This window comes from Canis lupus, chromosome 5 (assembly GCF_003254725.2).
Source record: "Canis lupus dingo isolate Sandy chromosome 5, ASM325472v2, whole genome shotgun sequence".
Classification (NCBI taxonomy): domain Eukaryota; kingdom Metazoa; phylum Chordata; class Mammalia; order Carnivora; family Canidae; genus Canis; species Canis lupus.
Window position 1 is genome coordinate 42,004,075 of NC_064247.1, and position 24,230 is coordinate 42,028,304.

Below are 24,230 nucleotides of genomic sequence, written 5' to 3' on the forward strand. Positions count from 1 at the left end.
CCCTCCATGCCCACCTGTCCCCCCCTGGGTCCCAGTCTCAGACTCCTCTCTCTAAGTGTGGGATCTATAGCCTGTGTCTGGGGCAGCTCTCATCTGTGGCAGGATGGCCAACCTGCCTATTGGCCAGGGCTTTCTGGGTTAGTCTTTTTTTTTTTTTTTTAAGATTTTATTTATTTATTCATGAGACAGAGAGAGACAGAGAGACAGAGACACAGGCAGAGGGAGAAGCAGGCTCCATGCAGGGAGCCCAACATGGGATTCGATCCCGGGTCACCAGGATCACGCCTTGAGCCGAAGGCAGGCACCAAACCCCTGAGCCACCCAGGGATCCCCTTTCTGGGTTAGTCTTGATGTCTTGCACGCCCAGAGCCCCTCCTTCCTGGGTTGGTCACCCTATCTGCAGAGAGACAGAGCCTCCCTAGGGGGTGGTGAGTTTGGGAGGAGGCAGCTCTTCGTCTCTAGGAAGTAGGGCAAATCACCACCTGGCTGGGGGTAGGGGTAGGATAGTCCCTTAGCCTAGGGATGTCTTGCTGGCTGAGTGCCTGAGGCCCCTGGGCCAGTGGCCCTGGGCTTTGGAGGGAGCTGGGAAGGCAGGACAGTAGATGGCGCTGTGGGTCAGGCAAGGACAGCCAAGAGCCCGTGGGCTGACACCTTTGTATTTGCTCTGTGGTCCCATTTTCTGGTTTCAGATCCTCAGCTAGCAACTGTTGGCTAATTTCAGGTGCCCCAGAGGAACCCCCTATGGGTACCAGGAAGCTGACCCTGCAGATGCCGCTGGGCCGAAGCAAGGGAACCACCCTGACACCTGGGAGGATGGCTCAGGTCCCATTCCCTGTGTTCACACCCTCTCTGGGCCTTGGTTTCTCCATCTCTGAGGTGAAGACCCCCAGCTCAGGTCCCATCGAGCTCTGAAACACTGTGACCCACTCACTTTACCAGGGGCTGCCCAGGGATGGCCCTTTGTGGGGTCCAGGGGAATAGAATGTCCCTTGCCCTCCTGGAACTGGTGTTTGGGCCACTAAGGTAAGATAGGATATCATGAGTGCAATCTAAAAGGGTGTGGGCAGCCTGGGAGGCTCAGCGGTTTAGCGCTGCCTTCTGCCCAGGGCGTGATCCTGGAGACCTGGGATCGAGTCCCACATCAGGCTCCCTGTGTGGAGCCTGCTTCTCCCTCTGCCTGTGTCTCTGCCTTTCTCTCTCTCTCTCTCGTGAATAAGTAAATAAAATCTTAAAAAAAATAAATAAAAGTCAGGGTATGATTAGTAATAAAGCTTACAAGTAGAGAACACATCTAGGAGACAGGAGACAGGCTGCACAGGGCCTAGGAGGTAGGCTGGGCTTTCTAGAGGAGCAGCAGGCATGGAGGGTGGGGGGCAAGAGTCAAGAAGGCCAAAGCAAAGGGGATGTGTATGGACAGAAGGTGGACTGGTGGGCCTGGGGCCCCGGAAAGAGGACTCTGAACATTGGCTTGCAACCCTGATTGTCTGCTACAGGCTGGCAGCAATGAGAGAGAGAGAGAGAGAGAGAGAGAGAGAGAGTATGTAAGTGAGTGGCCGTGCATGTGAGAGTATGTGAGTATATGTGAGCATGCATGTGCTTCTGTGTGTATGTGTGTGTGTGTGTGTGTGTGTGTGTGTGTGTGTATCTCATTCAGACAGGCTAGGGAATTGGGATAGGGTGTGAACCCAAACTGTCTGAGACCCTCGCTCCCATCTGGCTTAGAAATCTGGCTCCCAGAGCATGGCCAGGCACCCACTGGGCTCCCAGTCAGTGTTTCCGGATTGGGAAACATCCTCTTCTGCCACGAGTGCGTCTTGCCTCTGTGGGAAGCCTGAGCTGGGCTTGTGGGTATAGCCTGTGGCATTAGCAGGGTTTTTCACTGAGCGGAGCTGGCTGGTGGGCTGGGCATGAGAGCCAAGAGAGCACAGAGCTCTGGCTAGCTAGCTGCTTGTCTCTTACGGCTAATGTCCTCCAGGACACCATAGCCCTCCCCTGGCCCTTGCTCTCTCCCTGTCCCTGCCCAAGATGCTCTCTCAGAGCTGGGTTATGCGGAATTAATGGCATGTCTGGTCTCAACTCCACGGTTGGGGACAGTCAGCTGCTCATCACTGGGGACCCTCGCTTGCTTGTCTAGCATCTCTGTGTTGGCTCAAGTGCCAGATGTTCCGTGTGTGTGTGTGTGTGTGTGTGTGTGTGTGTGCTCTTTTCTGAGCCAGGGAGTAGACGTGTTTTCAGCTGGAAGCAGCCCTGACCACCCCTGCAGCCCCATCCCTATCCGAATGGAGAGCTGTACTGGCTAGCGCATCGCTCTGTGGGGCTGCTGGCACTGGCCTGGTGGTGGTGGGGGGGGGCATCGTGCTGTCGGCCAGGGCTAACTTTAGAATCTCAGTGTCTGAGCAACGTGGTGATGAAGTGTACTCGGCGCCTTGAACTGGGTCAGCTCACAGTCTTTGCCAGGATCCCTTGGAGTGACACAGTTAAGAACAAAAGGGTGGGGAGGTGGAAGGAGGCTGCCCCCCCAACACCTCCCACACTCCAAAGCCTAGGCGAAACCCTGGCTGGGCCAGCTTTCTTCAGTGACCTCATCCTTTTCCCTAGCTTCCTGACATTCTGGAGGTGCAATCTGAGTTTTCTTAGAAAGTCCGTGCTGGGTGGTGGTGGTGATTGTGGGTCCAAGCACTTCTTCCTGTGATGACTTATTTTTGGTTCTGGCCTCTGTGGCCTTTTGAGGACATCAGGGCATTGTGCGGATTTGTGGGATTGAAAAGCACACGTTGGAGAAGGCTCCTCCCTGAGTGGTTGGGTGAAGGTGACCTCTTGGGATCCTTCCCACATTGAGGGGGTCCAGGACGGAGTTTTCTTGCCCTAGCTTTTCCGGGGTACTCTGAGCAGATTGGGACCTCCTACTTCAACCTTTCTGTAGAACCCCTGGCCTTCAGGTTAGATGAGCGGCTCAGGGGCCATTCATCACCTGGACCCATTCACCTACCTCTGTTGTGACGCCCTCGCAGAGCTCTGGCCATCTACTCTCCGCTATTCTGCAGACCTGATCTCTCACCTCTTTGGATCTTTGCAGTGTGTTCCCTCTTCCTAGAGGGGCCTCCCTTCCTCTCCACCTTTGCTTGTCCTTTAGCCAGCCTGCCCTGAGCCCCAGGCCCACGTGGACATGGCCAAGCATCCCCTTTGCACTTCCCAGACCCTGGCTTGGCTAACCCACAGCTCTGTGGACTCTGTCGTGTGCTCAAGTTTGGCTGCCTCCCTCAGACTGAATGCTCCTAGAAGCTAAGGACAGCATCTTGGAGCTAAGGACAAGGCCTAGCCCAGTGTTAGAAGGGGTGGATGGGAAGCTGTCCTTCCAATATCAGGCGTGAGCACTGAGTAGCCCCGAGAGCAGTGGGCCAGGCAAGGCATGTCCTCCTTTTTTCTCCTGTGAGAAGGATGCCAGGTCCTCCCCCTCACCTGCTGATGCTGCCATGAGTGCACTGTCAGGAATTAATGAGATGCAGCCACGAGTGTTTAGCAGCCTGGGAGGCAGACTGGTTGAGTTGTTGGCTTTGCCCCATTCCTGGGCCTGCTTTTGACGCCAGCCGAGATTCCATGAACAAGTTCCAGGGCTTGAGTTCTTATCTCACTTTACTGCTCACTTGCTCCCTGAGTCAGTCCCTTCCCTTCCCTGGGTCTCACTTGCCTCATCTGAGGTCTGGAGGAGCGGCCTTTGCCCAATTTCCTCACTGTGAGCAGCGAGGCTGTTGCAGAGGAAATGAGTGCAAAAGGGTTTGGAAGCACGAAGTGCCCAGTGTCATATTTGGCTCAAAGGAGGAGCAGCTGCAGGAGCCGTCTGGTTGCAGGCACGTCCAGAAGAGCACTTGCATCGGTGGAAACTCCTAGAGCCTTTATCCTCTCCCAGCCACTTTCCCGAGCTTTAGGCCAAGTGCCTTCACTTATACCAGAATCTCCTGCCCAGAAAATTTCCATGGCCTATGGATACATCTTAGAGCATAATTTCCATAGCTGGCGACACCTTCCTGGCCCCCAGGAGTCAGGAATGAGCCAGGGAGAGGCTTTGACTCTGTCGGGAAATGTTGGATGCGCACATTGTTGGCCAGTGCCATGGGGCCGCGCATCACCAGGCAGTATTGTCAGGCTCTCCAGTGTCATCGGGTGACACTGCCAGGCTGTGAAGTTCTGGTCCACCGCTTGCCCAAGAAGCAGCCTGGTTCTTGCCACCTTTGTCTCCGACTCCCACCTTCCTCATTCCCTGCCTTGGCACAGTGAGACTCAAGAGGGCTAAGATGAGAGATGGTCAAGTGCCAGCCTGATCAATGTGGGGCTTAGGTCCAAAGATCTGGGCTGATGCCCCACTGCATTCCAGGAAAGCCCCCCATGTTTACGTGTTTGCTGGACAGAGGGTAATAATGCCAGGGGTTTATTCAAAGAGAGGACAGCATGGGCCTGGGACCCTGGACTCCTGAGGTTTTGGTGGCCATGGAATCTGGACTGGCCAGGGAGTGCTGGGGTACATACTGGGCAGGAGGCAAGAGATCGTGAAGAGAAGCTGGAACCAAAGATGAACAGCTGGCCTGGAGGTCCTGGGTGGAGGGGAGTGGATAATCCTGGCCACCTGATAGAAAATGGAGATTTAGGGGCTGGCCTGGGTTGGAGGGGGATTGGTGGAGCAGAAGGTGAGAGGTGGAGCCTTTACAGATTTCCTCAAGGTAGCTTTCAAAGCCAGGTGGTGCTTACTCTCCGAGGCTCTGGCCCAGCCTCAGAGGCCAGCCCCTGTGTTGGGTACAAGGTTCTGCTAACACACCTTTGTTGCTTTTCACTTTGTCTTGATGCTCCTGCTGAAAATAGCCCTGGATGGGCCCACGTGTGCTGACTGGATGTGCGGTGCAGTAAGGGATAGTGTGCACAGAGACCTCTGCTCCCAAGGCCCACCCCATCCTCCCTGCTGCTGCTGCATGATACTTGAATTGACCCCAACTGGTCCTGAAATGGCACACATAGTAGGTGTGATGTTCTTCAGCCTTCCAGGGCTGTGCTCTGGGCAGAGGGGCCTGTGGTGAGGATGGTGAGGATGCCAGCCCTTTAGCCTCATGACTGGATGGATTTATCCCTCTTCAGGGTTATTCTGTGGCTTAGATGGGAGTACAGCATGGAGGGGGGTGTCATGCTCTGGGCGTGTAATAGGCAGCAGCTCCTCTGCCGTGAGTCCCCATCTGTCCACCCATACAGCAGGTGGAATTGTCATGGCATGACACGAATAGCAAGCACCAAGGGGATTTGTAAGCAATAAAGCAAAGGATGAGCAGAAGGAGTTAACGTGATTTATAATAAACACGTATTTTGTCTTCAATCTGTTCCTGGCACAAGCTTCCTAAAACCCTCGGAATTTCCTAAGTGATGGGAGCCAGAAAAGTGTCTTTTGTTATGTTAATGAGGTGACTTTTGGGAAGCCTCTCTGTCCCCTAAGTCTGGGGATCAGTGGAGCCAGCCCATGTGTAGACAGTTGGAGCTCTCAGTTCTATTTCTGGCCTCCCGGGAGGGGAGAGAGCTGGAGATGGAGTTGGGGCCAGTGAACAATGATTTCATCCATCTTGCCTGTGTAATCCAGGCTCCATAAAGCCCCAAAAGAGTGGGGTTTGGAGAGCTTTCCCAGGTTGGTGAACAGGTGGAGTTTGGGGGAGAGCAACAGGCTCGAGATTCCCAGGAGCTATGCACCCTTTCCCCACACCTCGCTCTCTGTATCTCTTCCAGCCCAGCTGTTCCTGAGTTCTGGTCTGTATAATACGCTGGCGACCTACGAAGTCAGTATTTCTCTGAAGTGTTGTGAGCTGCTCTAGCAAATTAATCGAATTGGAGGTGGGCGGTCATGAACCTCGAATTTATACCTGTTGGCCTGACAAGGGTGACCACCCAGACTTGGAGTTGGCGTCTGTGGTTGGGACAGTGCGATCTAACTCCATCTCCAGAACCATAGCGTCCAAGAGGAGCTAATTGCTTCGTGTTGTTAGGGAAAGCACACACATCAGAGGCTATCGTAGCGACTAGTTTTATTTGCTCATGAAGTTTCTTTCTTTTTTTTTTTTTTTTTAAAGATTTATTTATTTACTTATTCATGAGAAACACAGAGAGAGAGAGAGGGAGAGAGAGGCAGAGACACAGGCAGAGGGAGAAGCAGGCTCCATGCAAGGAGCCTGATGTGGGACTCGATCCCGGGTCTCCAGGATCACACCCCGGGCTGCAGGCGGCGCTAAACCGTTGTGCCACCAGGGCTGCCCTCTTTTTTTTTTTTTAATTTTTATTTATTTATGATAGTCACAGAGAGAGAGAGAGAGAGAGAGAGAGAGAGAGGCAGAGGGAGAAGCAGGCTCCATGCACCGGGAGCCCGACGTGGGATTCGATCCCGGGTCTCCAGGATCGCGCCCTGGGCCAAAGGCAGGCGCCAAACCGCTGCGCCACCCAGGGATCCCCCTGCTCATGAAGTTTCAATTGCCTTTTCGGCTAGGCCTCTATTTCAGGCCCAAACTTGCCCCTTCTTCCTGAGTGGGGCCCTGTGCTTTTCCCTCCCAAAGCCTGGGACTTCTCATGTATCCTGGTGGCTGGCACAGCGGGGAGTACAGCCCGAGTGAGGGGGCAAGGGGAGTGAGGGGGCGAGGTAAAGTGCCAGCTCAGCAGGAAGGGCTTCACTCTGAGGCTGGCCCCCCTGCCCCCTTGCCCCCTGCCGGCCACACCAACAGTGACTCACAGGGACCCCCCATAATGCCCAGTACCCTCCCCTCTCTCTCCCTAGCCTGGGCGGCTCCAAGGCTGGATGCCATCGGCACAGTGACTTGTTACCAGCCACCGATTCCCAGGGGCCTCTTTGGAGCTCTGTGTCCACCACGAGGCTAGGGGAAGTGGGTTGGTGTCTTGGGAGGTGCAGTACCAGGGTCAGATTTGTGCTGAGGGCCCCAGGAGCCCTTCGAGGAAGTGCTGCCCCGGGATGAGGCAGCTGAGCTGCGATGAGGTGGGCTCACTGTGTGGTAGGCTCAGGGCCCAGGAAGGGCACGCATCTGAGTTAGGTTCTCTGGCCTGGGTGGGAACCATCTGTGCTGCCCCTGCAGCGGAGTGTGGAACCCCACTCCCTAGCACTTGTGCCCAGCAGGGGATGGATGTGACCTTGACAAGCCCCTGGAACCCTGAAGCATGCACCCCATCTCCTGGCAAGATTAGAGGCTGAGTCTGCCCTGGTCCTGCCCTCAGCTTCTCCCCGCTACTTTGAGAAAGACCACTCAGTTGTCCTACAAAGCGCCAGAGACACTAGTGCCTTCTAGAGGCTTTCTTCCATTAGGGATGAAGAACATTGGAGAAAGGGGTGCTCGGGGAAGGGGTGACTGTGGCATGTCCTGCACAGACTCCTCTGTCACCTGTCCTATAGACTCTCTTGTCACGTAGGGAGGAATCTTGGATGCGGTCACTGATGAAGTAGCTGGGTGTGGGCAGCCTGCCCCAGCAGCCAGCTGGTTGGATGGGGTAGCACTGCTCCGTATCTCCCCACCAGTCTTTGAGGGTAGGGACCAAGTGATGGTGGCCTGCAGTGATGAGGCAGGACAGCCCTAGGTAGGAGCAGTGCTGTCCATGGAGGGCACCAGACTCTCCAGAAGCAGCACCTGGGGACCAGAGAGGTTGCTTGACCTGCCCTGGTCACACAGCTGTGGGAGCTGAACTGGGCCCGGCAGCTGGGCCTTCTCCTGTGCATTTCCCTACTCCCCCTTCCCACCCCTTGAGGGGCCTGCATGGTGCAGACACAGTCCTAAGTGGCGGCATGGCCCGGCCCCAAGGAGGCAGAGCCCTGGGGCCCTGATGTTGGGAAGAGGCTCTGAGAAGGCCTGCTGGGGCTCTTGCCCTGAGGCCCCCTCCCGCTCCCCCCACTGCCACTACAGGGTGCACGACTGTCCTGCACGGACCTCTCTGCAGCTTGGCTTCCGGCTGGTGTGCATCCTACCTGTGTGATATTATGACTGCACGTGGACTTCCTGTGGGCAAGGCTGCAAGGTGGCCATGGAGGTCAGCCACCCAGAAAGGATGCCTCTGCTGGGGTAGGGCAGGCGCAGGGGTCCTCATGGCCCATCCTTGGGCTGCTCCGCCTTAGGAGCCCAGTGCAGTCATGTCCCCCTAGACCCCCAAGTACTCCTTGCCCATCTTGCTGGGCTGGAGAGCAGGAGTTGGGGGGCTCTGTCTCCCTGACGATACCTCTCAGCTGGGGGCACCTGGGCAAGATTTTTGAGGCTCAGTTTTGTCATCTGTGAAAGAGGCAGAGTAATGAGGGCCTTGAGGATTGGACAGGAAGATAGGTAAAACAGTACCTGGAGCACCCTGAGCGGCTCACCTTTCTTACTGTCACCTTTGTCCCTGGCAGTGGCTTGTGGCCTAGCTGCCCTGGGGCTTCTGTGGTGCAACTGTCCTGTGGCCTCAGTCCTTTGGGATGGGCTCGGGTGGGGCAGCAGGGGCCTTCCCACCCAGCTTAGGAGCTGACTGCCGGGCCCAAGTCGTGGCCAGCTATTGACTGCATGACCTCAGGCAACATCCTCAACCTAAGCTCCGTGCCTCAGTTTCTTCATTTGTGAAACAAGTTCACTGGAAGTTCTACCCCAGGGTTGTGCTGAGGTTAATAAAGTCACCCACATGCAGCATGCAGAGCAGTGCCAGGCACAGTCAAAACTTGATAAGTATGAGCTGTTGTCGTCCTGGTCCTGTCTGACCGGTGCCTGGGAAATGTTTGGTGACCGAGCCGTATGTTGCTCCTGTCAACCACATGATAGGACTTGGTGGGGGTTATGGAGAAAGGGGCAGGGAAGGTTGTAGAGAAAGGGAGGAGCTGGGAGAGGGTGCACACGGGTTCTGGCCTTTGGTGGTCACATTGCTCATGGCCGCTGGGTCCCTGGCATGTGCCCAGCTGGGTCCAGGTGTCGGGGCCCAGGGAGATGGTCGGTTCCAGGGTGAGGGGGGAACAGAAGGGCGGTTTAAGTGGAGGAGAGCTAGGAGGAGGGGGGCCACACCTCATCAGAAGTTTGGGAAGGTCAGACGTGGTCGTGAGAATTGAGGCTGGGTGGGTAGGCTCGGGGGCCTCCTGGAGTGCCAGGGAGCCAAGGAAGGCAGGGAAGAGTGAACCTGTGGGCACATCAGAGAGCCCAGCCCAGGCCCTGTGTGGTTCCTTTGCTGTGTGAGGCTTTGTGCCAGGGCCGACTTGGTCACAAGGTCACAACGAACGCATTGACGCCTCCACCCGGAGGCTCTGTACCACCATCCTCATCCCAGTCCTCAGATCTGCCTCGGGTCAGTGCAGCGCTATTGAGAATGGGGCTGCATAGACCTGCCTCTGCTCCTTGGTGTCCTTGGTTTTTGTTTGGTAGTGAAAGTAGATATGGGTGCCAAGGGTAGGGCCCAGCACCTGGTCCACCTCTGGGTGTGGTGGGGTTAGGGGACTGTCACTCAGGGCTCGCCCCTCCCAGCCAGGGCCAGGCCATGTGCCAGCCTTTCCCTGCTGCACCCCGAGCCTGCTTGTTGGCCTCTGTCACATACCTACTGGTCACTGTTTAGACTGGTGGCAGTGGTGTGAGGGGCATTGCCCTGCCCTGGCCACTGGGGAGCCTTTTGGCCCAGTCCAGCTGTGTCTTTGCTGTGATTGGTCAGGAAGCCAGGTCTTGGCAAGTCTATGAGACCTCAGGTGGGTCAAAGTGGCCAGCAGGGCCCAGAGGCTCTGAAAATCCAGGAGGGCCCATGCCCCAGGAGAACGTGGGGGACAGAGCCTCACCGTGTGGTTCCAGTCCAGCTGTGCACTGGCCAACTGGCAGCCGGGGCAGGCCATTTCATCTGCTCAAGTCTCAGTATCCCTATGCAGAAACCAGGGGAAGCAGGGTATACAATGGTCTTTTCTGCTTCCATGGACCTGAGGCTGTTCTGTAGCTCCACCCTGTGCCATGGGTTTCCTGAGAATCCCAGCTGTGACTTCCCAACAGCCCTGAATGTTCACCCCAATCCAGAGGTCCAAATACATGACCCTTCTGCCTCCCTATCCACCTGGATGGCCCGCCTAACCCTCACGTCCATGAGACTGGCTCTTCTGTGCCTCTGAGAACCCGCCGTCGTGTGAAGGCTCAGAGGCCCATTGCAAGGAGTCCAACCCTGGACTGCTCTCCAGCTAAATGGTCTCCATGCCTTGCTCCCACCAGGCTCCTGGCCAGCTTGCCTCCTCCCCAAGAGCTTCCTGCCATGGAGTGCCACTGGCAGGGCAAGCATGGCCCTATATAGGCTGCCTGGGCCCAGACCTGGTCCTGCCTGCCCCAAGCAAATCACTCAGCCTCTCTGAGCTTCAGTATACTCTCCTGTGAAGTAGGCCCTCACCTGCCTGCAAACCCTCCGAGAGGCAGGACTGGCCATCACTGCCCTGCTTGGCACCCCAGGGGCCCTGGGGTGCTGGCACCTTTCCAAGTACTGCCTTCCCCAGGCCCCTGCCCCAAGGGAAGCCTGCCAGTACTGGACTGCTGCCTCTGCCTGGATGGGGGAGTGTGGCCTGTCGTGGTGCCCAGTTCCTGCAACGCCACTCTGTGCCACTCTGCCCTCTGGGCCCTCCCTCCACACCCCTGCTGAGGTTTACTCTAGGCCTTTCTCCATTCTGTGAACACACCCAGGGCACTTGCCCCACATGGCTCTGGGAGGTATTAGAGATGAATAGGAAATCAGCTCTAGAGCCTGGTAATGAACCTGTGGTCTGCTGTGCTCTGCTAGAGCATCCCTTGTCATGATACTGGAATGGGCCATGAGCCACCCGAGAATCCTAGAAATGCCTTTCCCGTGGCTGTGGCCTTCAGGACTTCTGGGCCAACCCCCGGCTGCCTTCCTCCAGGCCTTCCTGTGTGCACCAGCAGCCCTAGTCCCAGCTATCACCTCTATAATTTCTCATTTCCCGCCTGTCCGCTGTGTGCATTTTTGTAAGCACCCCATGTCTTTTTCATAATGAAGCATAGGGTAAAGAGACAAAGGCCAGTGGAGCCCAGTGTAGGGCAGTTAGGTTTGGTGCTCAGTCCGAGATGTGGGCTCCATGGAGGGGCAGCCACGGGAGAAGCGAGCCCCCTGCATGGTGTGTCTGCATGTGTCCCTGACAGGCTGCACAGAGGCTGGGGATCGGAGGGGGTCATGAGTGCCAAAGGCTGTGGGGGAAATGAGGGGTCCAGTGAGGTGGAGGAAGGGATGCAAGATAGTCATCTGACAAGCACTGAATTCTCTGGGGGACCCCGTAGCAGCTCAGCGATACAAGAGAGATTTGAGGCACAGAGAAAAATTATGTCTGGTGGGATCCTGGGGACCTGCTAGGGCCGGGGGCTTTTCGGCATCCTTACAGCATCTTGCTTCCTGCTGAAGACACAGAGCCTGGCTTTCCTTTTCCCTGTGAGAGGTAGCAGCCCACGGCCCCTGGGGGCCGCAGTGGTCTACAGAGCCACTGGCTTCCCCCATTAACAACTGCGCCAGGGGGCCTTTCCTGCAAATGAAGAACATTTTGGCTCTCTGTTTCATTCTCATGCTTTAAGTGCTTGTGAGGCCTCCAGAAGGAAGGAGGAGGCTCCAGACAGCAGGCAGGAAGCCACCAGTGGCTGGCACCCCAGCCAGGCCCTGCTCTTTAGACTTTCCCGTCTGGGTGATGGGGCTTGGGTGGCTAGCTACTCTGGGGGCCAGATGACTGTGTTGTTAACTTGAAACAGACCTGGCCCTGTTGTCAGGAATCATGGTCTGGGGGAGCCTTCTTACCTGTCTCTCACTCCCCTTGTCATTCCCCTGGTCCCTTGCCTGGGCACCTTGTGTGATGTGATTGATGCCCATGTGCCCAGTCTTCTCTCTGAGAAGGAGCATGTTGTTTGTTCATCGCTGAGCCCTGGTTCCTGCCAAAGTGGCCGTCACTTAGAGGCCTCATCTGTGAAATGAGTAAGGCACCTGGCTGCCAGCTCGGAAGCCAGATGGGGCTGGATTACAGTCTCTCTGCAGTCTAGGGGAGGTACTTGTAGACACTCTACCCAGAGAATATTTTCAGAGTCCAAGGCAGCAAAACACACTTGCTTTAGCCGTGGAGAACAAACATTTCTGGAGGGCAGCTTAGGGTCTCACTGGGCCCCGGTGGCATCATGACAGGCATTGGTGGTCAGCATGGACAGGCCATCCTCAGGCCTGATGTGACCAAATCAGTTTTCAGAGAAGCCGGGAACGCTCCATGAATGGAACCCCAGTATGGGTCATTCAGGAACCAAAGGCAAGGGGAGGGATCCCTGGGTGGCGCAGCGGTTTGGCGCCTGCCTTTGGCCCAGGGCGCGATCCTGGAGACTTGGGATCGAATCCCACATCAGGCTCCCGGTGCATGGAGCCTGCTTCTCCCTCTGCCTGTGTCTCTGCCTCTCTCTCTCTCTCTCTGTGTGTGACTATCATAAAAAAAAAAAAAAAAAAAAAAAATTCAAAGGCAAGGGGAGATTAAAACATTCAGCTCTAAATATATGTCTCCACCTCCTAAACTTGGAGACAGGGTCCCTACTCTCTTTTGTGATGTATGCCTAGAAGGTTGTGGTTCTGGAAAGTTCTTCCTTGTTGTCAGAAGAAGAAACTGTCCTGGGTGGAGGGTACTTGTTCAGGGTATCCCACTGGCCACTGACAGATGGGTGTCTGGGCCTTCATCAGTGCTGGGCTGTCCTGAGCTCGAGGAGGTAGGCCCTTGCTGAGCCGCTGAATGGGCTTCCTCTGGGGGCAGAGGTAAGTGTGCTAGAGCTCTGCCCTCTGGCACATGCTTGGTCCATCTGCACCTGCAATTTCCTGTTCTGCTTTCTCTTTCTAGATGTCACCTTTCCTTCTTGGAGGGATGATGGGTGCTCTCAGTATGGATCCTAGCTCTACCACTTACCATCTGGCTTCAGTTCCCTCCTCTGTGAAATGGGCATAATGAGAGGACCTGCCTATAATGTCTCTGTAAGAAGTCAGTGACTTGGTCCCCAAGCAGAGATTGGAATGTTGTCTGTTAGTACTCATGCAGATATGTGCTGTGGCCACTCTTAAGCCCCATCCTCAGATGGCACAGGCGCCATGCAGTCTATAAATGTTGGTTGAATAAATGCATAGATATATGCCCCCCTTTCACTTCTGCACTGTGGGTTCTTAAAAAAAAAATCTGCTGACACCACACTGGTTGATGGGGATACTGTCCTGCAATGCAAGGGCTCCATTTGCTGGGGCCCAGCTGGAGGCAAGCTCTCCCTACCCCTGCTGGCAAAGCGCCCTTCTTGCCAGAACATACTCCTGCACCGTTAGCCATTCTCAAGGTGCCACAGTTATGCCTCTGAAGCCCATAATAGCTCAGAAGCAGGATGGGGGAGGAATGTAAATACCTAGGATGTTTACATCTGTCGGGGCCCCTCTTCTACTGACCATCAGGTGCTTTGCTTGATTTTCCAAAGGACAGAGGTCTGATCTCACACCATGGCTTGTGGCAGAGGTGGAGGGGTCCAGGTCTCCTGAAGTTCTCTCCTTATACTGAAAGCTGAACACAGGCTGTACCTTCGAGAGAAACAGACAAGAGGAGAGAAGAGGGAGATGCTGAAGGCACCTGGGGTTGCCGTGGCTGGCAGGATCCTGCTACAAGCCCCTTGGTTTGGCCTCTCAGCTTCAAGGTTAATGCCCCCTCCCCCAGGAGCCTCTGGCCATCCAGTCTAGAGTTGCCCCCACCCCCTGGCAGGGTCTGTGCTGTGTGGAAGGGACAGAGGGAGGAAGAACCGACTCTCCCCAATGACAGCCCTTTCCCTGCTGCAGCTAGCATATGACATCTTTTAATACGGGCAAAAGAAATAAAGGGGAACTGATAGCTATCCACAGGAGAAGGTATCTAGATTTTGCTAGACTTTCTAAATAGTTGTACAGAGTTGGAAGGATTCATGGGGCCTCACCTTGCTGAGTTGCTGATGGTGATGGATGCTGTGGAGGGCCCAGGAGGAGGCCACACATGATGAGCTGAGCAGGGGCAGAGCCCTTCTCAGATCTGGAAGCATCCACGGGCTTAAAGAAAGATGCATTATTAGGGGGGCTCCAAAGGGTGCATGATTTCATCTGAGGCATCTCTCTGACAGGAAGCCCAGGTAGCAGCTGGGAATGGCAGTGTCCTGCGTGTATCAGCCTTCTCTCTCTCTCTCCCTCTGATCCTCACGGCCTCCAGGAATAATTACAGGGGTAATTATGAGCAAGAGAATGGAAAGTGCAGGCACCTCCTGCATTACAGAAGCTGAGCACTTGAGCCCAGTTGGAGACCTGGGGGCGCCCCTCCCACCCCAGCTGCCAGATGGTAAGCGGAAAGAATGGGCAGGGTCTCCCTCTGTGGGGGCCACTGGGGCCCAGGCCGTAGATTTGAGCCGTGGCCTGTTGGAGGCCGGCTTCTGGGTCCCTGCGAGCCTGGTCCTTAGACCCTGGTGATGGGACCACACAGACTTTCTAACCCCAGCCCACCACACGCCTTCACACCTGGATGGAACCCTGCAGCTGGTCACTTTGAAGAAAGGGTGGAGATTGGGATTTCTGGAAGTGGTGAGTGGAGGAGCTGGACCCTGGGGCCTCCCGGATGAGGGACCTCCAGTATTGCCCCAGGCGTGCAGCAGAACAGCCAGTCCTCCAGCCTGGGCCTGCCTGGAGCAGTGTGTTCAGAAGACACTGTTCCCCGAGCACAGATTTGACACCTTCCACGGTCGGCACTGAGACAGGGCCCCCCTCTCCTGGGGAGCTTGGAGAGTCAGGTGTGAGATCCAGTAGCCTAATTTTAGACCTTGGGTCTCTATGTCAAAACACAGCAGGATAATTAAAAAAAGAAAGAAAAGAAAAGAAAAGAAAAGAAAAGAAAGAAAGAAAGAAAGAAAGAAAGAAAGAAAGAAAGAAAGAAAGAAAGAGAAAGAGAGAAAGAGAAAGAAAAAGAGAGAAAGAAAGAAAGAAAAGAAAGAAAAGAAAAAAGAAAAGAAAAAAGAAAAGAAAAAAGAACGACAGCCCGGCTTTGACCCCTTGTTGATTATGAAGCAAACACATTTCCACTGGCACAGGAGCCCTTGGCCGGCAGGGTTGCCAGGCTTTCCTCCTGCTGGGAGGCCTCGGGGACACCCAGACCCTCAGCCTCCTGGGCATGAGTGGCTCCATGGCTGCAGCACAGATGAGGGACACACAGGCGATGACCCCCATCCTAGGGCCAAGGTCAGACCGGGATGCAGGAAGGGACCCTGCCCTTTGGACCAAGGTCTTCGTTGTTAGACGTTGAGCGGTGACCTTTATCTGGTACTTTTTGGGAGGAATGTGTTTCACATAGTCAACTCTCCAGTGTTTAGTGAAACTTTCAGTGTCTTAAGGTTTGTTGTTATCTTTTTATAAACAAATCATGCATATGCGCTTTCTAAAGTCATGTGTGGGTGGGTTCACCTTCCCTCCTCACTAGCACAGATGAGTTCATGGTATGAGGTCATTATGATGTGGGGCCCAGAGCTAGAATGTGGGGCCCTTGCTCCTGCTGGGTGGCCCTAGACACTACACTGTTCCCGTATTTCTGACCCCTTGTCTGCTGCTGGGTCTCACTGCCTGCCATGTGCCTGTTCCATCTCCCTCCGCGTCGGCCACTTCTCTGCTATTTGGGGCAACCACACAGCCAGGCTGGTTAGAATCATGTGTAAAGTAAGCCTGTCAACTGGAGATAGGAGTAACTGTTCCCCCTACCCCAGCCCTTGGTTTGGGTAGGCGAGGGCCCTGGGGCTGGACACCTGTGAATCCCTGTATAACCGTCATCACCTTGGTTGGCCTTGAAGATCAGCCGTCCAGGGTCCCTACCTCACCTGATGTAGCAGCTATCTGCCCCTCACCCCTGGGGACATGGTAGTTTGTTGTGTTTGGCATCTTCACAGTTATGATGTTTAAAATTTTGAGTGTAGGTAATACATGAGCATGATAGCAGGTCAGACAGTGCCAAAAGGCATAGGGTGAAAATGTCTCGCTTGGGCTCCTTTGCCCTGCACCCCCTCCCGAGGTGTTCTCTGCATGGATGGATTCTCTCTCCTATATGGATGGCCACTCCTGGATGTCCTACTTCTTTTCCTTCATAAAAGCAGAGCAGGCTGGTCTTAGAACAATAATGGGAACTAACATTCATGAGTGTTTGCTCCGACCAGACCCTGTTTTAAGTAACCCTTGAAGTACCTCCTAGTGGCCTTGGGAGATGTCTGCTTTCCCATCTGTAGATCTGCTTTATTCTTTTCAATGGCTACGATGTATCCCATTGTATGGATGTCCTATCATCTATTCAACTCACCCATGGACATTTAGTTTGTTTCAGACTTTCACCACCATAAACGGTGCTACAATAAACATCCTTATCCTACTTATTTGCACACATGTGCAAATACATGTCGGATCTTCTTCTGGATCTGGAATCACCAAGTCAAAGAACCGGTGTGGCCATGACTGTGATGGAGATTGGCAGGGAGGCGAGTGTATGAAGGCCCAAGACGCCATGTCCTAAAGCAGGCCCCCCCTTCCCCGGGGGGCTAGTGCACATGACCCTTGAGCCCTGAGGGCCACGGAAGTCCCTAAGCCCTATCTCAGCTGCACAACTGCAGAACTAGCAAGGGCTCCTGTAGAAGCTCAGTCTGATCAGCGGCACAGGGAGGCTGTACGAGATCGTCCCCAGGGAGACCAGGCCACAGCCGTGCCCGTAGCACACAGAGATTGTGCTGTTCTAGCTCATCCTCCCTTTGGGTGACAGAGAACCATAAATGTCCCCATCCTCGGAGATCACGGGAAATGTTCCAGCAGGGTGGGTGATTAGCACAGAACGCAGTATTTTGAACCCAGGCTGTACCCTGCCAGAAGAGAGAGTCCTCATGCTCAGGTGCTCTGTCCTCTCAGCTGTCAGAGACCGTTTCAGGGACAGTCACACCAAGCTGTGAAGGGGATTATGTTTCCTCAGGACGTTGTTTTTTTTATGTTCCTCCCTGCTGGGGTGGGGCGAGCTCAGCCCTCTGAGCCTGCACTGCCCCCCACCCCACCCCATTCACAGCCTCTAGGAGGGTGCATGGGCCTGGCTTGGGTGCCTGGAGACCGAGGGGCCCTGGGGGCTCAGTGTGGCTGCGTGGCAGTGACAAGGACATGCCTCCCTCCCAGCTGCAGTGCTGGAAAGCTGACCAGTCCTCATACCAGCAGGGCAACTGCTTTTGCCCAAAGAATGGACGGACGGTCTCCGCTACATTTATAACAAATGGAGCATGGGTGTGGGAGGTGGCCACCTCGGAGGAGCTGGCGTAGGCACAGCAGAGCTCCCTATGCTGGCTTTGTAACTTGACTAGGAATCTGAAAGTATTGACAAATAAAATGTTATTTAAAACTGCCATGGCTGTTGTCACTGCAGAGGGCAGTCCCATTCCCAGCAGTAGAGCCTTCTGGACAAATGTCCCTGAGTTGGGGCCTGTGTTTGGCCTGTGCCACCTCTGCATTCTACTGCCTGACACGGACTCTGGGACAGATTTGGATTTGGACACAGACCATGGAGCCTCTGGGGCCCGTGAGGGGAGGAGTGAGATGATCCCCAGTCCTCTTCAATGGCTTTTGGGATCATCCTCCTGCCCTGCTGACCCCAGCCCACAGCGCTCTTCCATCCAAGGCGGCGGTGGCCCTTGCAGAAAACCTGGACTGTGCAGTTCGGCCAACTCCTGAGTCTTCCGACTGTGCGCTGTGGGTCCTGACCTACCTCAAAGCATTCTTGTGAGGACGGAGTGGGGGTCGGTGACACCCTCTGTACCTGTCTCCCTTAGCATTTCTTTGGTCAGGCTCATGCGCTGGTGCTTCTGATCCTGCAATGCTCTTGAGCAGCAGATAGCCATCTTTCTCTTAGCATCTTTGTTCTGCCTTCATCCAGTGTTCCTTGTCACTGTGTTTGGCATTCTTTCCCCCTGAGCTCGGTCACCAACTAGCGTGGTTTAGATTTGCTGTGTTCCTCCCTGGTGGCTCTGGTTTCTATAGTGAAGACATCTTCTCTGGCTAAATACCAAGTCAGAGATACAAAACAAAACCCTTGAGACTGCTCTACTCCCCCACCTTTCCAAAGCCTAGGGACGGGGGTATTGGTAGCTACATATTTGGATGTGAGGAGGGTGCGAGGCCCTCTGGCCAAGCCTGGCCTGGCCCAGAGACACTGGCAGTCTGGGGAACCACGTGAGAAGCAGGCCGATTGCAGCAGGACAAGAGAGCACCATGCCCGTGTTTTCCTGCCCAGAGGAACCTTCTTTCTATGTTCTTTCTTTCTTCTCTTTAAAAAAAAAAAAATTTTGTTTATTTGAGAGAGTGAAAAAGAGAGAGCATGAGTGGGTGGGGGGCGGAGGGAGAGGGAGAAGCAGGCTTCCCCACTGAGCAGGGAGGCCCCATGTGATGCAGGGCTTGATCCCAGGACCCCAAGATCATGACCTGAGCTGAAGGCAGACGGTTCACTGACGGAGCCCCCCACATGCCCGTTCTTTCTGTGTTGGGTGTAGGTCTCTGTTTTATGTTTCAGGCCTTGGCATGGAGGTCACTGTGCCAGAGAGGCTTCCTTGACACCCCCCACCCCCAGTTATTCTGTCTGCCAGCACCTAATCTTTGGCAATCACACTGCTGGCCGGTGTGCCTCACCTCCCCCACCCCGTAGGCCTTCCCGAGGGCAGAGGCCACACTTGCTGTTCTTACTGCCCAGTGCCTGGCACTGAGAGATGCTCCGTAGCTGCCCAAAGAACCGACCCGCAGGTGTGAAGGCAAAGGCTGGCCTTTGCTTGTGGGGGAGTCTGGGCTGGTGTGTAAATACTTTGCTTGGCATCAGCGGGTGTGAAACAGCATAGCGGTGCTCCTTGCTTGCTGAATTGTTTTCTGCTGAATTAAGTATCTCAAGTCTCCACAAATGCTGCTTAGATTAACAGCAGAGCTGCTTTAATAGGGAACATTAGGTGCCCCCCCGCCCCCACCCCAGGAGGAGCCGGGCTTTACTGTGAAGCACACTTGGAGCAGAGAGTGGCATTCAGCTCAGGCCCTTGAGAGAGGCGCAGGCTTCCTGAGTCTCTTCACCTGGTCGCCCAGCTTAGTCCTGCAGGCCACTTAGGCTTGTATAAGCCCAGCCCCCTCGCCACCTCATTTCTGCCCTTTAAAAGGAGAGGGACGTAAAAACTAGCCCTGTGGATAGAGGTCTGGGTCAGCATGCAGCAAATGAAGTAATCCTAACTTCGCTTTGATGCCCACTGTGAGGATAATGGGATGGCCTCGGTCAGCATAGAAGCTTGGCAATTATCGGGCACTAATTGGGATTTCGTGGCCTGCCTCTAGATTGTGCAAACTGTCAGGCCAGCAAGGGCCACCCTGCCCCTTTGATGGGAGTCCAGTTCAGCCCTCCCCCTCTGAACGGAAGCCACTCTTCCCTCTTATGCCTGGACCCCCCAGTGGCAGCAATTGTAGCTGCTGATCCCTACTCCACCCCCCAGGATGGACAGCGATGTCCCTCTGGGACTGGATGCAGGTTGGCTTTGGAGCGTCTTTATGCTGCATCCATTAGCGAGGGGCCTGGGGGGGCTGGACAGTGTGTGTGTGTGTGTGTGTGTGTGTGTGTGTGTGTGTGGCAAGGCTGCTCCATGCTGCTGTTCACAGCCCTGCAGACACTATTTCTTTGTCTTTTTCTCTCTGTGACTTTAGCAGACTTAGCAAATGTTAGAAGTGCTCTGGGTTGTTTCAATCCTATTATGCCCAGCAGCTCCTGGCCTGGCCAAGTGAGGTTGCCACCAGCTTGAAGCCTACTTCTGCACATGTCTTGGGGGAGGGCCTGCTGTGCCTGGAGGGGGAACCCAAACCATTTGAATGTGCATCTGCTGAGTTCAGGACTGTCGAGCCAATGCCAGGGCCTGGGGGAGAGTGTGGGCTGGCCAGGCCAGAGTGGTGGTGGTGGTGGAGTCCAGCACATTCTTGTCCCCACCATGGCTGTGGCACATGCTCTTGTCCTTTCTTTCCCCACAACTGGGCCATCGCAGATGCAGAAGTGGCACTAAACTTGGGCACCCAGCATGTTGGGGATTCAGTCAGACCCCTGGGAGGTTTGGAGAGGAACACTTCCCAGTGTTTAGAGGATGCTCGAGGAGGTAGGGTTCGTACAGATTTCAGGGCCCAGAAGATGCTACACTGTGAGCAAGGCACAGGCAGGTGGCTCCAGGGCTTAGAGGAGGGACAGAGCAGAGCAGGCCAAAGGCATGGACCCCCTGAAAAGGGAATGCTTTAGCAGGAAGAGAAGGACAGGAGAGGGATAGGTTTCTCAGGCAGAGGGGCCTTTCTTTTAAACGATGAATTTTATATGTATACAACAACAGGAAGAACAAACCTCCCAACACTGTCACCCAGATTCTAAAACATCTTGCCTTATTTACTGAAGTCCTGGATGTGGTGACATGTGCCTCCTCAACCCTTTGGTGTAGCATTCCTGAAACTAAGGACATCTGCTCCAAAGTGTGGAGCAGAACTTTGGAAGTGAGCAGTCTCCATGGAATGAATGAATGAGTCATTGGATGTGCCCAGCCCCCAGGCCTTCCTGTTGAGAGTCTAGGTGAGGAGCTGAGCCCAGGACCTAGGACCCAGGACTGACGGGGCTGCTCCCCAGGCCAGTGGGAATGGCTCCTGGGGACTGGACGCACCACGGATGAGGTCACAAGAGGAGGGGCTTCAGCTTGGCCGACAGCATGGGTGTGATGTTGGCAGGCAAAGGGCATGGACAGCTCTTCCAGGTGGCAGGAATGGTACGAGAGAGTCATAGAATGAATATACTGGGGACATGTGGAGGCACAAGGCTTCTTGGGGTGAGCTGGGGCACCAGGACTGTGCGGGCCTTCATGGTGGTGGCCTGGTTGGAATTGACCTTTTGAGGGTCACCCGTATGGGTTGGTGAGGTCTCTCAAAATGTAGATCAAGCCATAGCCTCATGACCTGCACTCATGGCTGAGGTCCCATCTGGCCCACCTAACATGCCCAGGAGAGGTCAGGCTTTCCAGGGATATGGTCTGGCAAGGGATTGTGGGGGGGTGGGGGGCGGGATGTGCAGGCCGGATGGCCCCACTGTGCAAGCTGAGGACACCAAGTGGTCCTTTGGAGTGGGAAGTGCCATATGGGGTTAATGAGGGCCCGGGGTCAAGGGGGGCTCACTCCAGAAGGAACAGCATGGGAGTGGTCACCTCTCATGGTCTACACACAGCCTCACAAAGCACATACATTTCTAGCTCCCTTGGCTGCAAACACCAGCAGTCGCAATGTGGTAGCTCAAACTGCTAGTGTGTACCCCAGTTTCATGTGAGGATGAAGCTCCTGGTCCCGTGGGAGAATGGTCTTGGTACCCAGGCCTGCTTGCCAGAGTGGGGAAGCAGCTGTTCATGCTGTCATTCACAGACCTGTGGGATATTGCAGCTGGTGGGGATGTTAGAGTCTAAGCCCCTGTCCTTTACACGCGACGAAACTGAGGTCACGATGTGTCCCAGCAAATGGGGAAGAGCCTAGGCAGGAGAGCAGGCCTGGGAGCTTAGTGGCAAGAAACTGGGTTTCTGGGTTCAAGATTGAGCTTTATAGCTTCTCAGTTGTGTGGCTTTGGGTGAGTCACTAAACCACTCTGTGCCTCTGTTCCCTTCTGGGTCAGATCAAGTGCCTTGCTCATAGACAATGGTGTGGACTCTCTGAGGCAATCTGTGGGCTGCGTGCTGCACCCAAGTAGGTGCTCTGCTTCTCCTGAACCCTGTCCAGTCCTCTCCCCAGCCTCGCCAGCCTCTAGGCGATTCCCAGAAGAGGCATTAAGGCTTCTAGGGGCACCTGGGTGGCTCAGTGGTTGAGCGTCTGCCTTCGGCTCAGGTTGTGATCCGGGGGTCCTGGGATCGAGTCCCTCATCAGGCTCCTCGCAGGGAGCCTGCTTCTCCCTCTGCCTATGTCTCTTCCTCTCTCTGTGTGTCTCTCATGAATAAATAAATAAAATCTTAAAAAAAAAGACTTCTAGCCAGGCTGAGTCACTGGGTTCCTTAAAGTGGGGAGCTGGATCTTTGAGCTCTCTCCAACACTGTGGTGGCAAAGCTTCATGTTGTTACAAGGAACGGACAGTCACTGGGGTCATATCTAGTGAATCTTGTGTGTGGTAGGCAGAGGTCAAAAGAAAGCATGTGCTTGACTTTGCCCTCGGCCACATGAATTGGCCTGGAGGCATTGCTTAGAGCCGCTGGGGCTGTGCTGTGGCTGGAGGGGGCGTACACCACCCTCAGTGCCTGTTTTATTTATTTATTTATTTATTTATTTATTTATTTATTTATTTATTTATTTATTTATATTTTTTTAAATTTATTTTTTATTGGTGTTCAATTTACTAACATACAGAATAACCCCTAGTGCCCGTCACCCATTCACTCCCACCCCCCGCCCTTCTCCCCTTCTACCACCCCTAGTTCGTTTCCCAGAGTTAGCAGTCTTTACGTTCAGTGCCTGTTTTAAAGGACAGCCAGCCACTTCTTGAGGCAGGGCGTTGTGCCACGGGCCCAGTGGAGGCCACCTCCCTGTGTTCAGGAGCTGGAAATAATGCTCACACGGTGATGTGTGATTCCAAGGAAATCCAAGGAGAGATTGTGACTTCTGGGGTAATGACAGTTGTATAAAATAGTTGCTGCCCAGGGTGGTTACGGGAGAGTTTTCTGGCAGTGAAAACAGTTCCAGGATTGAGTCAATAACCAAGTGGGTGTGTGAGGTCCCTCAGAATGTGGTGGAATAGCATAGCCCTTCTTGGCAATGCCTGGGGATGTGGTCCAACTGCAGACTGTGACTCAGTGGGCCTGGGGTGGTGCCTGGGAGTCTGCGTTTCCAACAGGCTCCCAGTGATGGCCACACCGCTGCTGTGGTTCTGAGGAACTAGGTGGGAGATGGCGAGGCCCGCCTCTGAGGGAAGGCAGCAAACCCCCTGTGGCCTCAGGATGCAGCATCTCTGAGGAATGGAGGCAGCACCCCCACCTCACCCCCCCATCAACCTACGTGGTAGTGCTGGTGGCCTCGGGCCCTGCCCCCCATGCCCCTGACGGCTGCACACAGGCCTGGCCTTGGCTCAGCCTTGGATCCCACTCACAGTCCCTGCCACTTCGAGGGTCTGCTGAGGGTTGGACAGACATGGAGCAGCCTCAGAAACCTGAGAGAAGCCGTGAATGCCAGGACTGGGGGGGTGACATGGCAAAAGGTTCAAACCATGCTCTTGCCTTCCTTCCATGAAAGACAACCCCACCAAAACACAAGGCCCCTGCTGTCGACCTATCTGTGTCCTTGCTACAGTTCAGCTTGTTCTCGAGAAGGCTGCTGATTGCCTGGAGATAGGCCCTTTCCAGCTCTTGGCGCCCCGAGACGGGGGAGGCGTTAGTTCTTTGGGTGGGTCATTGGAGGTGTGCTGGGTAAGGCCCGGACAGGTAATCCGGGGACCAGGGTGAGGTGAGCGCCCTCAGCTGTGGTCACCTGAGCAGGCCAGGGTTCTGCTGGTGGTGTCATGCCAGTCCATGGAGACTGGGCCCGTTTTCCTGGATTAACTTCAAGGGAGTTCAATTAGGCAAACCATTTTCCTCAGCCTGGCGCTTGCCTTAAACAATAAGGAGATTAGCTGCACCTTTCTGGCTCAACACTAATATTCTAATATTCACTAATGGGTTCCCCACTGGCCCTGAAGCACCTCTTTGACGGTGGTGCCTGGCAGGTGGGTCCCTGGGTGCTGGGCCCAGGTGGCCAGTGCCCATCTGGTGGCTCTTAGAGGCAGAGCTGGCAACCCATTTCTCTGGGCAGGGGGCTTGGAAGACACCCATGTGTGTGTGGTTGCAGGCCAAGCAGGTGGCCTTGGGCACCAGCCCTAGCCCATCACAGTGTGCTTTGGGGCCGGTCACTTTCCCACTCTGAACCTGAGTCCTCACCTAGAAAATGGACACCGTACATAGTTATCTCTGGAGGCCTTGAGAAATGTGTGCCGGATTCTGCTTTCTTGGGGCCGACTTTTCCAGACCAGTGAGTGGCCTCTGGCTAGATGTCACCTCTGTCCTGCTCACTGGCCCCGGGGACAGGCCCCTGGTGGTGCAAGCCTGCCCATACCCTGCTGCTGCTGAGGCCTGTTTGTGTTGCTTTCAAGTCTCAGCTCAGATTCTTTTCCACTG

At 54.8% G+C, this 24,230-nt stretch overlaps 1 protein-coding gene and 1 long non-coding RNA gene across 2 annotated transcripts in view; both read left to right on the plus strand.

The window, feature by feature from the left end:
* The window catches only part of PEMT (phosphatidylethanolamine N-methyltransferase), an 88,913-nt gene that overhangs the window by 19,407 nt on the left and 45,276 nt on the right, over nucleotides 1-24,230 (plus strand).
* Nucleotides 739-13,149, plus strand: LOC112647243 (uncharacterized). Its single transcript, XR_007410477.1, has 2 exons — nucleotides 739-876; nucleotides 12,857-13,149. It is a non-coding gene; the product is annotated as an uncharacterized LOC112647243 (long non-coding RNA).